The sequence below is a fragment of the Bufo gargarizans genome, chromosome 4, assembly GCF_014858855.1.
Source record: "Bufo gargarizans isolate SCDJY-AF-19 chromosome 4, ASM1485885v1, whole genome shotgun sequence".
Taxonomy (NCBI): Eukaryota; Metazoa; Chordata; class Amphibia; order Anura; family Bufonidae; genus Bufo; species Bufo gargarizans.
Genome location: NC_058083.1, coordinates 430,054,695 through 430,067,617, shown reverse-complemented (window position 1 = coordinate 430,067,617; position 12,923 = coordinate 430,054,695).

The following is a 12,923-nucleotide window of genomic DNA, read 5'->3' as shown; positions in this document are numbered from 1 at the left end:
AGATCATTATGTCAGGCTGATTGGGTTAAAATGGCAGACTTGACCTGTTAAAAGGAGGGTGATGCTTGAAATCATTGTTCTTCCATTGTTAACCATGGTGACCTGCAAAGAAATGCGTGCAGCCATCATTGTGTTGCATAAAAATGGCTTTACAGGCAAGGATATTGTGGCTACTAAGATTGCACCTCAATCAACAATTTATAGGATCATCAAGAACTTCAAGGAAAGAGGTTCAATTCTTGTTAAGAAGGCTTCAGGGCGTCCAAGAAAGTCCAGCAAGCGCCAGGATCGTCTCCTAAAGAGGATTCAGCTGCGGGATCGGATTAGTGCAGAGCTTGCTCAGGAATGGCAGCAGGCAGGTGTGAGCGCATCTGCACGCACAGTGAGGCGAAGACTTTTGGAAGATGGCCTGGTGTCAAGAAGGGCAGCAAAGAAGCCACTTCTCTCCATAAAAAACATCAGGGACAGATTGATCTTCTGCAGAAAATATGGTGAATGGACTACTGAGGACTGGGGCAAAGTCATATTCTCTGATGAAGCCTCTTTCCGATTGTTTGGGGCATCAGGAAAAAGGCTTGTCCGGAGAAGAAAAGGTGAGCGCTACTATCAGTCCTGTGTCATGCCAACAGTAAAGCATCCTGAGACCATGCATGTGTGGGGTTGCTTCTCATCCAAGGGAGTGGGCTCACTCACAATTTTGTCCAAAAACACAGCCATGAATAAAGAATGGTACCAAAACACCCTCCAACAGCAACTTCTTCCAACAATCCAACAACAGTTTGGTGAAGAACAATGCATTTTCCAGCACGATGGAGCACCGTGCCATAAGGCAAAAGTGATAACTAAGTGGCTCGGAGACCAAAACATTGACCTTTTGGGTCCATGGCCTGGAAACTCCCCAGATCTTAATCCATTGAGAACTTGTGGTCAATCCTCAAGAGGCGGGTGGACAAACAAAAACCCACTAATTCTGACAAACTCCAAGAAGTGATTATGAAAGAATGGGTTGCTATCCGTCAGGAATTGGCCCAGAAGTTGATTGAGAGCATGCCCAGTAGAATTGCAGAGGTCCTGAAAAAGAAGGGCCAACACTGCAAATACTGACTCTTTGCATAAATGTCATGTAATTGTCAATAAAAGCCTTTGAAACGTATGACGTGCGTGTAATTATATTTCACTACATCACAGAAACAACTGAAACAAAGATCTAAAAGCAGTTTAGCAGCAAACTTTGTGAAAACTAAAATTTGTGTCATTCTCAAAACTTTTGGCCACGACTGTACAGGGCTGGTTCTAGCTTTGTTAAAAAGAGATTGGCATGCACTATATGATGTCTGATTTTATTTTTTCCTTAAATCTACAGGTATATATGATGATGTGTCAACGGTTGCTGATCCCTGCCCTACTTGTTAGGGTCTATGCACACAACCGCATATTGCGGATCCGCAAAACATGGATGCTGCCCATGTGAGTTCCACAATTTGCGGAACTCAATGGGACACTCATAATAGAAATGCCTATTTTTGTCCGCAAAATGTACAAGAATAGGACATGTTCTGTTTTTTTTCCCCCAGAGCCACGGAACAGAGCAACGGATGTGGACAGCATGCAGACTGCTGTCCACATCTTTTGCTGCCAAATTGAAGTGAATGGGTCTGCATCTGAGCCACAAAAAATGCGACTTAGTTCCGGACCCAAAAAACATTCGTGCATGAGCCCTTAAAAGCATTCTTGACAATAAATTGATCATAAACATTTCCCTGCAGTGCCTCCGCAGGGGAAATTATGCATTACACACTGCCAATCCAAATCAGGGGGTTGTCTTTGTAATGCAGGATAAAACAGGTCCCCCAGAAAGAGGGGCTTTTTGTAACTGTTCTCCACTCTGGACAAGAGGAGGGAATCCTAAACAGAAGACCCCTTTACTAACTCAGAACTCCCTAACAGGGTATATGACAATGTTTCTCCTGACTTGTAAAAACCCCTTCAAGTTACAGACCCGTAGTCCTACTCTGTTGCTAGCTATGCCCTGTACATGTAATTAATAGTTCATGAGTTATTGGAGAGTGTTTTCATTCTAGTCACTACAATGCGTCCCTGAAGAGTCTGGACATATAATACAACTGTCTACTACACAAAGAAACCACTTTAAGAACTTCTTTTGAGAAATCCAGGTCTACATTGGTTGTATGCCATTCACGATGAATTTGTTTTCATGCTTGCCCAGTGATGTGAGTAAAGCTGGCCACTAGGGATGAGCGAATCGACTTCGGATGCTTCATCCGAAGTTGATTCGCACAAAACGCTACCTTGTAACCGAACCAGAGTTCGGTACAAAGGTTTTTGCTGTAGAAATTAATTTCTGAAGTTATTACACGAAGTCTTGCGAGACTTTGCGAAGTAATAACTTCGGCTCATCGGAACCAATACATTATAATACTGTACGGAGCTCCTGCTCTGTACAGTATTAAAACAAATTTTTATGCGAATCCACCCTGACAGCAGATTTTAGGGGAGTTAGGTTTAAATCAAACAGCCCGATCCTTCTGAAATATGTCTGGCAGCAGCTTTTTCCCCTCCTCCTGTTAAAGGGATTCTGTCACCTCCCCTAAGCCAAAAAACGATTTTAAAGCAGCCATGCAGCACAGCTTACCTGGATTAGGCTGTGCTCTTTGATCTTGAAATCCGTCCAGCAGTTACTGCAAAAAACGACTTTGATTGATATGTAAATGTGTCCTGAAGGTGCCCAGAGGGGCGTTTTTTTCTTCTTAGAGAGCCCAGTACTGCCCCTCTTTCAGTGCCCAGCCCGCCTTCCTTGTACTGTCTAACCGCCGCCCTGCAGCCTGCCACAGCCTCTCCTCCCTCTCCTCCCCCTCCCTCACGCCGAACGAACTCTCGCACAGGCGCAGTACCCACTGAGGGCTGCGCCTGTGCGATCAGCAGGAGACTGCGAGCAGGAGCTTCATCCTCGTCACTGGGCATGCGCCGAGCCCAGTGACGTCCGATGCTCGCTCTTCCCTGCTGACTGAGGGAAGAGCGAGCATCGGACGTCACTGGGCTCGGCGCATGCCCAGTGACGAAGATGAAGCTGCTGCCCTCAGTCTCCTGATGATCGCACAGGCGCAGCCCTCAGTGGGTACTGCGCCTGTGCGAGAGTTCGTTCGGCGTGAGGGAGGGGGAGGAGAGGCTGTGGCAGGCTGGAGGCGGCGGTTAGACAGTACAAGGAAGGCGGGCTGGGCACTGTAAGAGGGGCGGTACTGGGCTCTCTAAGAAGAAAAAAACGCCCCTCTGGGCACCTTCAGGACACATTTAAATATCAAAGTCGTTTTTTGCAGTAACTGCTGGACGGATTTCAAGATCAAAGAGCACAGCCTAATCCAGGTAAGCTGTGCTTCATGGCTGCTTTAAAATCGTTTTTTGGCTTAGGGGAGGTGACAGAATCCCTTTAAAGACAGATGCATGTACAGCCAAGCAGAGCCTGCATGTGTATGGCGGTGTATGGCCAGCCTATCTGCAATTACATAATGGCTACAAAATCCGTAAAATATCAGACTCAAAGTTATATCATCTTCGTCATCCCATCCAAACAAAATGTGATTGACCCAATGAATGGGGGAATGAGTCTCTGAATGTCTACATACACAGCTATAAAGTCCTATGTGGCCACTTATATGTCACTTTCTGGCAGTGGAGAGAGCCGCTTGGGAGTGTGGAGTTGTTAAAGGGGTTGTGTCATCTCACACATTGGGGGCAAATAACTCAGTGTCTGATAGGTGCAGGTCCCCCCGGCGCTGCCGGAGATGGTGAAAAAGGGCAGAGGATCTTTATTGATCCTCTGTCCTTTGAAGAGGCTGAAACTGGACACAATTATCCAGTTGTAGGTCTCTCCCCCCCCCCCCCCCCCATTCCCCCACAGCAGGCAGATTCCAGGAGAGGGGGCAACCATGGGAGCTACTGGCCACATTTTTACTGCACTTATATATTTATAGATACTTGGGGCACATCTATAAATATATATGCAGAGATATAAAACTGGGGGATATACATATAACTGGGGATAAATAAATATATACAGTTGCAAGAAAAAGTATGTGAACCCTTTAGAATGATATGGATTTCTGCACAAATTGGTCATAAAATGTGATCTGATCTTCATCTAAGTCACAACAATAGACAATCACAGTCTGCTTAAACTACAACACTAACACACAAAAAATTTAATGTTACCATGTTTTTATTGAACACACCATGTAAACATTCACAGTGCAGGTGGAAAAAGTATGTGAACCCCTAGACTAATGACATCTCCAAGAGCTAATTGGAGTGAGGTGTCAGCCAACTGGAGTCCAATCAATGAGATGAGATTGGAGGTGTTGGTTACAGCTGCCCTGCCCTATAAAAACACACACCAGTTCTGGGTTTGCTTTTCACAAAAAGCATTGTCTGATGTAAATGATGCCTCACACAAAAGAGCTTTCAGAAGACCTACGATTAAGAATTGTTGACTTGCATAAAGCTGGAAAGGGTTATAAAAGTATCTCCAAAAGACTTGCTGTTCATCAGTCCACGGTAAGACAAATTGTCTATAAATGGAGAAAGTTCAGCACTGCTGCTACTCACCGTAGGAGTGGCCGTCCTGTAAAGATGACTGCAAGAGCACAGCTCAGACTGCTTAATTAGGTAAAGAAGAATCCTAAAGTGTCAGCTAAAGACTTACAAAAGTCTCCGGCATATGCTAAACAAGAATTGAATTTATGGGAGGATACCACAGAGGAAGCCACTGCTTTCCAAAAAAAACATTGCTGCACGTTTACAGTTTGCACAAGAGCACCTGGATGTTCCACAGCAGTACTGGCAAAATATTCTGTGGACAGATTAAACCAAAGTTGAGTTGTTTGGAAGAAACACACAACACTATATGTGGAGAAAAAGAGGCACAGCACACTAACCTCAAAACCTCATCCCAACTGTGAAGTATGGTGGTGGGGGCATCATGGTTTGGGCCTGCTTTGCTGCGTCAGGGCCTGGACGGATTGTTATCATCGAAAGAAAAATGAATTCCCAAGTTTATCAAGACATTTTGCAGGAGAACTTAAGGCCATCTGTCCACCAGCTGAAGCTGGGTGTTGCAACAGGACAAAAACCCCAAAAGCATAGAAATAAATTAACAACAAAATGGCTTAAACAGAAGAAAATACGCCTTCTGGAGTGGCCCAGTCAGAGTCCTGACCTCAACCCAATTGAGATACTGTGGCATGACCTCAAGAAAGCGATTCACACCAGACATCCCAAGAATATTGCTGAACTGAAACAGTTCTGTAAAGAGGAATGGTCAAGAATTACTCCTGACCGTTGTGCACGTCTGATCTGCAACTACAGGAAACATTTGGTTGACGTTATTGCTGCCAAAGGAGGTTCAACCAGTTATTAAATCCAAGGGTTCACATACTTTTTCCACCTGCACTGTGAATGTTTACATGGTGTGTTCAATTAAAACATGGTAACATTTAATTCTGTGTGTGTTATTAGTTTAAGCAGACTGTGATTATCTATTGTTGTGACTTAGATGAAGATCAGATCACATTTTATGACCAATTTGTGCAGAAATCCATATCATTCCAAAGGGTTCACATACTTTTTCTTGCAACTGTATAACTGGGGATATATATATTCATAGATGTTTGGGGCACATCTATAAATATATATACACATAAATACATAGATATAGATGGGGGTCTGAATGGGCAGCAATAAGCCCACTTACATATATATAAATAATATACATAGAGATGTATGCTGACCAGGGAGCATACATACATCTCCATGTATACAAATACATCCCCTGGACAGGCCTATGAAAAAGGGTCAATATATACAGACGTGGACAAAATTGTTGGTACCCTTTGGTCAATGAAAGAAAAAGTCACAATGGTCACAGAAATAACTTTAATCTGACAAAAGTAATAATAAATTAAAATTCTATAAATGTTAACCAATGAAAGTCAGACATTGTTTTTCAACCATGCTTCAACAGAATTATGTAAAAAAATAAACTCATGAAACAGGCATGGACAAAAATGATGGTACCCCTAACTTAATATTTTGTTGCGCAACCTTTTGAGGCAATCACTGCAATCAAACGCTTCCTGTAACTGTCAATGAGACATCTGCACCTCTCAGCAGGTATTTTGGCCCACTCCTCATGAGCAAACTGCTCCAGTTGTGTCCGGTTTGAAGGGTGCCTTTTCCAGACTGCATGTTTCAGCTCCTTCCAAAGATGCTCAATAGGATTGAGGTCAGGGCTCATAGAAGGCCACTTTAGAATAGTCCAATTTTTTCCTCTTAGCCATTCTTGGGTGTTTTTAGCGGTGTGTTTTGGGTCATTGTCCTGTTGCAAGACCCATGACCTGCGACTGAGACCAAGCTTTCTGACACTGGCTAGTACATTTCTCTCTAGAATTCCTTGATAGTCTTGAGATTTCATTGTACCCTGCACAGATTCAAAACACCCTGTGCCAGACGCAGCAAAGCAGCCCCAGAACATAACAGAGCCTCCTCCATGTTTCACAGTAGGGACAGTGTTCTTTTCTTGATATGCTTCATTTTTTCGTCTGTGAACATACAGCTGATGTGCCTTGGCAAAAACTTCGATTTTTGTCTCATCTGTCCACAGGACATTCTCCCAGAAGCTTTGTGGCTTGTCAACATGTAGTTTGGCATATTCCAGTCTTGCTTTTTTATGATTCGTTTTCAACAATGGTGTCCTCCTTGGTCGTCTCCCATGTAGTCCACTTTGGCTCAAACAACGACGGATGGTGCGATCTGACACTGATGTTCCTTGAGCATGAAGTTCACCTTGAATCTCTTTAGAAGTCTTTCTAGGCTCTTTTGTTACCATTCGGATTATCCGTCTCTTAGATTTGTCATCAATTTTCCTCCTGCGGCCACGTCCAGGGAGGTTGGCTACAGTCCCATGGATCTTAAACTTATGAATAATATGTGCAACTGTACTCACAGGAACATCTAGTTGCTTGGAGATGGTCTTATAGCCTTTACCTTTAACATGCTTGTCTATAATTTTCTTTCTGATCTCTTGAGACAGCTCTTTCCTTTGCTTCCTCTGGTCCATGTCGAGTGTGGTACACACCATATCACCAAACAACACAGTGATTACCTGGAGCCATATATATAGGCCCAATGGCTGATTACAAGGTTGTAGACACCTGTGATGCTAATTAGTGGACACACCTTGAATTAACATGTCCCTTTGGTCACATTATGTTCTGTGTTTTCTAGGGGTACCATCATTTTTGTCCATGCCTGTTTCATGAGTTTATTTTTTTACATAATTCTGTTGAAGCATGGTTGAAAAACAATGTCTGACTTTCATTGGTTAACATTTATAGAATTTTAATTTATTATTACTTTTGTCAGATTAAAGTTATTTCTGTGACCATTGTGACTTTTTCTTTCATTGACCAAAGGGTACCAACAATTTTGTCCACGTCTGTATATGCATATATGTAAGGGCATATATATACAGTCCTGATCAAAAGTTTAAGACCACTTGAAAAATGGCAAAAAATGATATTTAGCATGGCTGGATCTTAACAAGGTTCCAAGTAGAGCTTCAACATGCAACAAGAAGAAATGAGTGAGACAAAACATTTTTTGAGCATTCAATTTAATGAAAACAACGAATAAACTGAAACAGGCTGTTTTTCAGCTGATCAAAAGTTTAAGACCACACCTCCCCAAAAAAACTAAACCCCCACAAAACAGAAATCCAACTTCCAAACATGAACCAAGTAATGAGTAGCTCTGCCGTTATTGTTTATCACTTCCAAAATTCCTTTCAGCATCTTTGATGCAAGCGTTTCCATGAGGTGAGTGGGAACATTTCTCCAAGTGGTGAAGACGGCCGCACAAAGGCCATCTACTGTCTGGAACTGTTGTCCATTTTTGTAAACTTCCCTTGCCATCCATCCCCAAAGGTTCTCAATTGGATTTAGATCAGGGGAACACGCAGGATGGGCCAAAAGAGTGATGTTATTCTCCTGGAAGAAGTCCCTTGTCCTGCGGGCATTGTGTACTGTAGAGTTGTCCTGTTGAAAAACCCAGTCGTTACCACACAGACGAGGGCCCTCAGTCATGAGGAATGCTCTCTGCAACATCTGGACATAGCCAGCGGCCGTTTGACTTCCCTGCACTTTCTGAAGCTCCATTGTTCCACTGAAGAAAAAAGCACCCCAGACCATTATGGCGCCCCCTCCACTGTGGCGCGTAGAAGACATCTCAGGTGGGATCTGCTCGTCATGCCAGTAACGTTGGAAACCATCAGGACCATCCAGGTTAAATTTTTCTCATCAGAGAATAAAACTTTCTTCCATCTTTGAATGTCCCATGTTTGGTGCTCTCTTGCAAAGTCCAAACGAGCAGTTCTGTGGCGTTCAAGGAGACGAGGTCTTTGAAGACAATTTTTGTTTTTGAAGCCCTTCAGTCTCAGATGCCGTCTGATGGTTATGGGGCTGCAGTCAGCACCAGTAAGGGCCTTAATTTGGGTCGAGGATCGTCCAGTGTCTTGACGGACAGCCAATTGGATCCTCCGGCTCAGTGCTGATGACATTTTTTTGGGTCTTCCACTTGACTTTTTTGTTCCATAACCCTCAGGATCATTTAAGAAATTCCAAATGACTGTCTTACTGCGTCCCACCTCAGCAGCGATGGCGTGCTGTGAGAGACCCTGCTTATGCAGTTCAACAACCCGACCACATTCAAAAAGGGAGAGTTTTTTTGCTTTTGCCATCACAACGTATGACTACCTGACAGAAAATGACAATGAATCCACATCTTTTCACAGATTTGGCCTTTTAAAGGCACGTGGTCCTAAAATTTGGATCAGCTGAAAAACAGCCCATTTCAGTTTAATCGTTATTTTCAATTAATTGAATGCTCAAAAAATGTTTTCTCTCACTCTCATTTCTTCTTGTTGCATGTTGAAGCTCTACTTGGAACCTTGTTAAGATCCAACAAAATTTTATTTATTTTTTTTGCCATTTTTCAAGTGGTCTTAAACTTTTGATCAGTACTGTGTGTGTGTATATATATATCAAAATCTAACAGTTCCCTTAACACATGTCACCACGTTGGCCTGCATCATGACATCATCACGCACCCTATGAGATTTCGTGCTGGATCGTCAATCAAGATGGCCATGACGGACTCTTCGTGAGCAAATGGATAAAGTATTATACATTTTTTATTCATATTAACCCCTGACAGCCCTCAATGGTCATCTCAGATGCCACGATAAACATCATGGCATCTGAGCAGTTCAATGGGGGGGGGGGGGCAGTACCATAGCCGTTCCCCGTCATTGTGCCCCCTACTCACAAAGAGATGTGCTTCGTGACAAAGTAATTCACAAAGTCACGAAGCAAATTTATTTGTGAAATTCGCCAAACAATCGAGTCGAAGTGGTGGCCATAACCCCTTGCTCACAGTTCGCTCCTCCGTAAACCGTTCATAAACCAGTGCCAGTGAGTTCTATGAGGTGTGACATGTTTCCGCATCTTGTTGGAAAAAGCAACATAATCTGATGTGCCCAAAGATGCATAGATGTGAACGGTGACCACTTTCAGCATCTTTTGTGACTTGTGGGTAATTAAAAAAAATAACCCAAAAGAATCCACTTGCTCGTTTATCTTGTTATACTGTACTTTCACTGGAGGTGGGCTACTTTTTCATGGCCCACCCTGTATAACAGGGGTGCACAACCTTTTTTGGTCTGGGGGCTGTATTATCACATTGCTCTATTTCAAGGGGCCGCAAAAAATAAATAAAAAATTGTTAATCAGCGCTTGTTTGCATCACCCTATTACACAGGGCGATGCAAAGTGAATGGGGAGGAATGATCGCTACCACAGTCACTGCTCCCTCATTCAGTTCTGTTGATTATTGGCAGCACATTCCTGATTACACGGTGAGATGTGTTGACAATAATTGTACATCTTTCATCCTGATAAAATATGCAAATCAGCCGACAAACGAGTGATCACTTGTTTATCAGCTGATCAGCGTCACGATTATACCGGCCAGATATCAGGGATGAGTGCTCCTATGAAGACTTATTCCGCTCCAGCCAATGACTGGCTTCAGTGGTGATGTGTACAAATTTTTTTTATGTGAATGGGGCGATAATAGTGATGGTTTTGGTTGACGTGGCCATTTTTTTTTCTTTTATGTATTTTATTATTTTTTCTTTTTTTTTTACCTTTGGGGGACACTGACTTTTTTAGATTCCTTTTTTTCCCCTTTCATTTGTATTTTATTATTTTATATAATCACTTTATTACTTATTTTTAGATATATTTTTGCCACATATATCCCCCTTGAGGCCATAAAAAGGCCGTTGGGGGACAGTGAACAATTTTATTTTGCACTTTCCTTTTTATTTTTTTAAATTTGTTGTTATGTTTGTTTTTTTATATATATTTTTGTAACACTGTATGCAAAAGACCCCTGGGGGAAACTGACATATATATATATATATTATTATTATTATGATTATCATTATTATAATATATATATTACACTCACAGCCAATCCGGTTTCCTGGAAGTCTCCATGACACCACACACTGAGATTGACTTCCTCTGATAGAACAGGAAAACACACAGAGAGGTTAAAAACCCCACCCCTTTCCCCTCATCACCAGTGTATTTTAACGGAGACCAGGATAAAGGGTAGAACCCAATCAATTTATGAGAGGGATATTGGGAGTGGACTGAATAAACCTGTGTCTCGCTGTGATTACTTGAGCAGGGGAACCTTTCGTGCAATGCATGATTTGAAACCATGATGGCGTAGTGTTCTACCGACAGGGACCTTTGAAACTGTGGTCCCAGCTCTCTTCATGTCATTGACCAGCTCCTCCCTTGTAGTTCTGGGCTGATTCCTCACCTTTCTTGTCATCAGTGATACCCCAAGAGGTGAGATCTTGCATGGAGCCCCAGTCCGAGGGAGTCTGACAGTCATCTTTAGCCTGCTCCATTTTCTACCAATTGCTCCAACAGTTGATCTATTTTCACTAAGCTGCTTGGCAATTGTCCCGTAGCCCTTTCCAGCTTTGTGGAGGTCCACAGTTTCGTCTCTGGTGTCTTGCCCACGGTAGTTGTTGGCGTAAATTGAGAGCCAGAATTCTTGCTGTTTCTCAGGTGTTCAAATACCTATGTTCAGCAGTGCAAGACAAAAATTCTAAAAAAAATCTGTGATTTCCTGATTTATTTATTTATTGTCGGTCTCTCAGAGTGGGAATGCACCTACAATGTGAATTTCAGACCCCTCCATGATTTCTAAGTGGGAGAACTTGCAAAATCTCAGGGTGTTCAAATACTTCTGTTCCTCACTGTATCTTCTGGTTCAGACTTAGCTGAGACCTGTTCCATTTCCTGAGGATCAGATCTTGCAGGGGACTCATGTGGTGTTGAGCCCAGGCAACCGGCAGGGATACATGGCAAGAGACGACCCAGCATCTTCATGCTCTCTCTTACAGAGCAAGCTGGAACTCTCAGGAATTGCTGGATTTTGACCTTCAGATCCTGGACATTTAGGGAGTGTAGGAAAGTTTTTGGAGGATGGAATCTAGAAGGATGCCCAAAAAAACTCTGATTGGCTGGAAAAAGGCTGGACTATCCAGCCAAGATTCTGAAGATGAGCAAGGACCACCTGGATATGTGATTGAAGCAGATCTGTACTTTCCGCTACGACTAACAGATCGTACAGATATGGAACTATTAGTATTCCATTTCGGCCTAAGGAGCCACTACTTCTGCCATAACTTTGGAGAAGATGCAAGGGACAGAAGATATTCCGAAAGGAAGGCAGTTGAACCGATAATGATGAACCCTTCCTTCCAGCTGTACCGAATCTTAGATACTTCCTGGATTGAGGATGGATCGGGATGTGGAAGAACGCATCCTTGAGGTCCATCATGGCCATCATAGCCCCTTTATTAATAAGTTTCACTGCAGACTTAACGGTTTCCATTTTGAATCTGTGGTAGATGATTGTTCAGTGGCTTCAAATTTATAATAGTCCTGAACTTGCAGCTTGGCTTTTGAACTTAAAATAGAGGGGAATAGTGACCCCTTCCTACTTCCCAGATGGGAACACATTCTATTGCCCCTAGGCATAATAATTCTTATGCCATCGGACAGAAAGGTCATTTGAGATAAGGGGAGCCGTGTTAAGGTGAATTTTTGTGGGGGAAGAGATTCTAGTTCTATTGCATAACCTTCTCTTAAAATATTAATAAAAGGGTCTGCGATGACACGCTCCCAGGTATCTATGAAGGAGCTGAGTATTCCACCGACCCTGATGGCATCATTGCTTGGAGGTGGAAGGGGAAGGATCCCCCTTATTTGGATTGAAGAGGAAATTTCTTTCTTTCCCCCCTTTTGTATAGCTCCACCTACCTGATTTCCCTCTATCTGTTTTGGTATCCTGATGTTGTTGAACTGCCTCCTGTTTTTAGCTCCGTCTTCGGGAAACCCTTTTTTGCGGTCAGTGGAGTTTTATAGGATTTTATCCAAGTCTGGACTGAATACATACTGGCCATGAAACGGAAGAGAGATCAATTTGTTCTTGGATATCATATCCCCCGACCAGGTCTACTAGGAAGCTAGTGGCCATCTTCAGTAGGGGGAAGGCTGTCCATGATCTGTTCCCTCAGTTTTATTAACTAAATGTAACTAACTGGTCCAGCCATACTTTTAGGCCACACATGGCGCGGCTACCCCCAGTTATAAAAGGGCTGCCGTGGCTTCCCATGTGTTCTTAAGAAGGCTCTCCGCCTTTCTGTCCATAGGATCTTTCAACTGTGCGGCATCCTTGAAAGGAAGGACTGTGCGTTTTGCGATTTT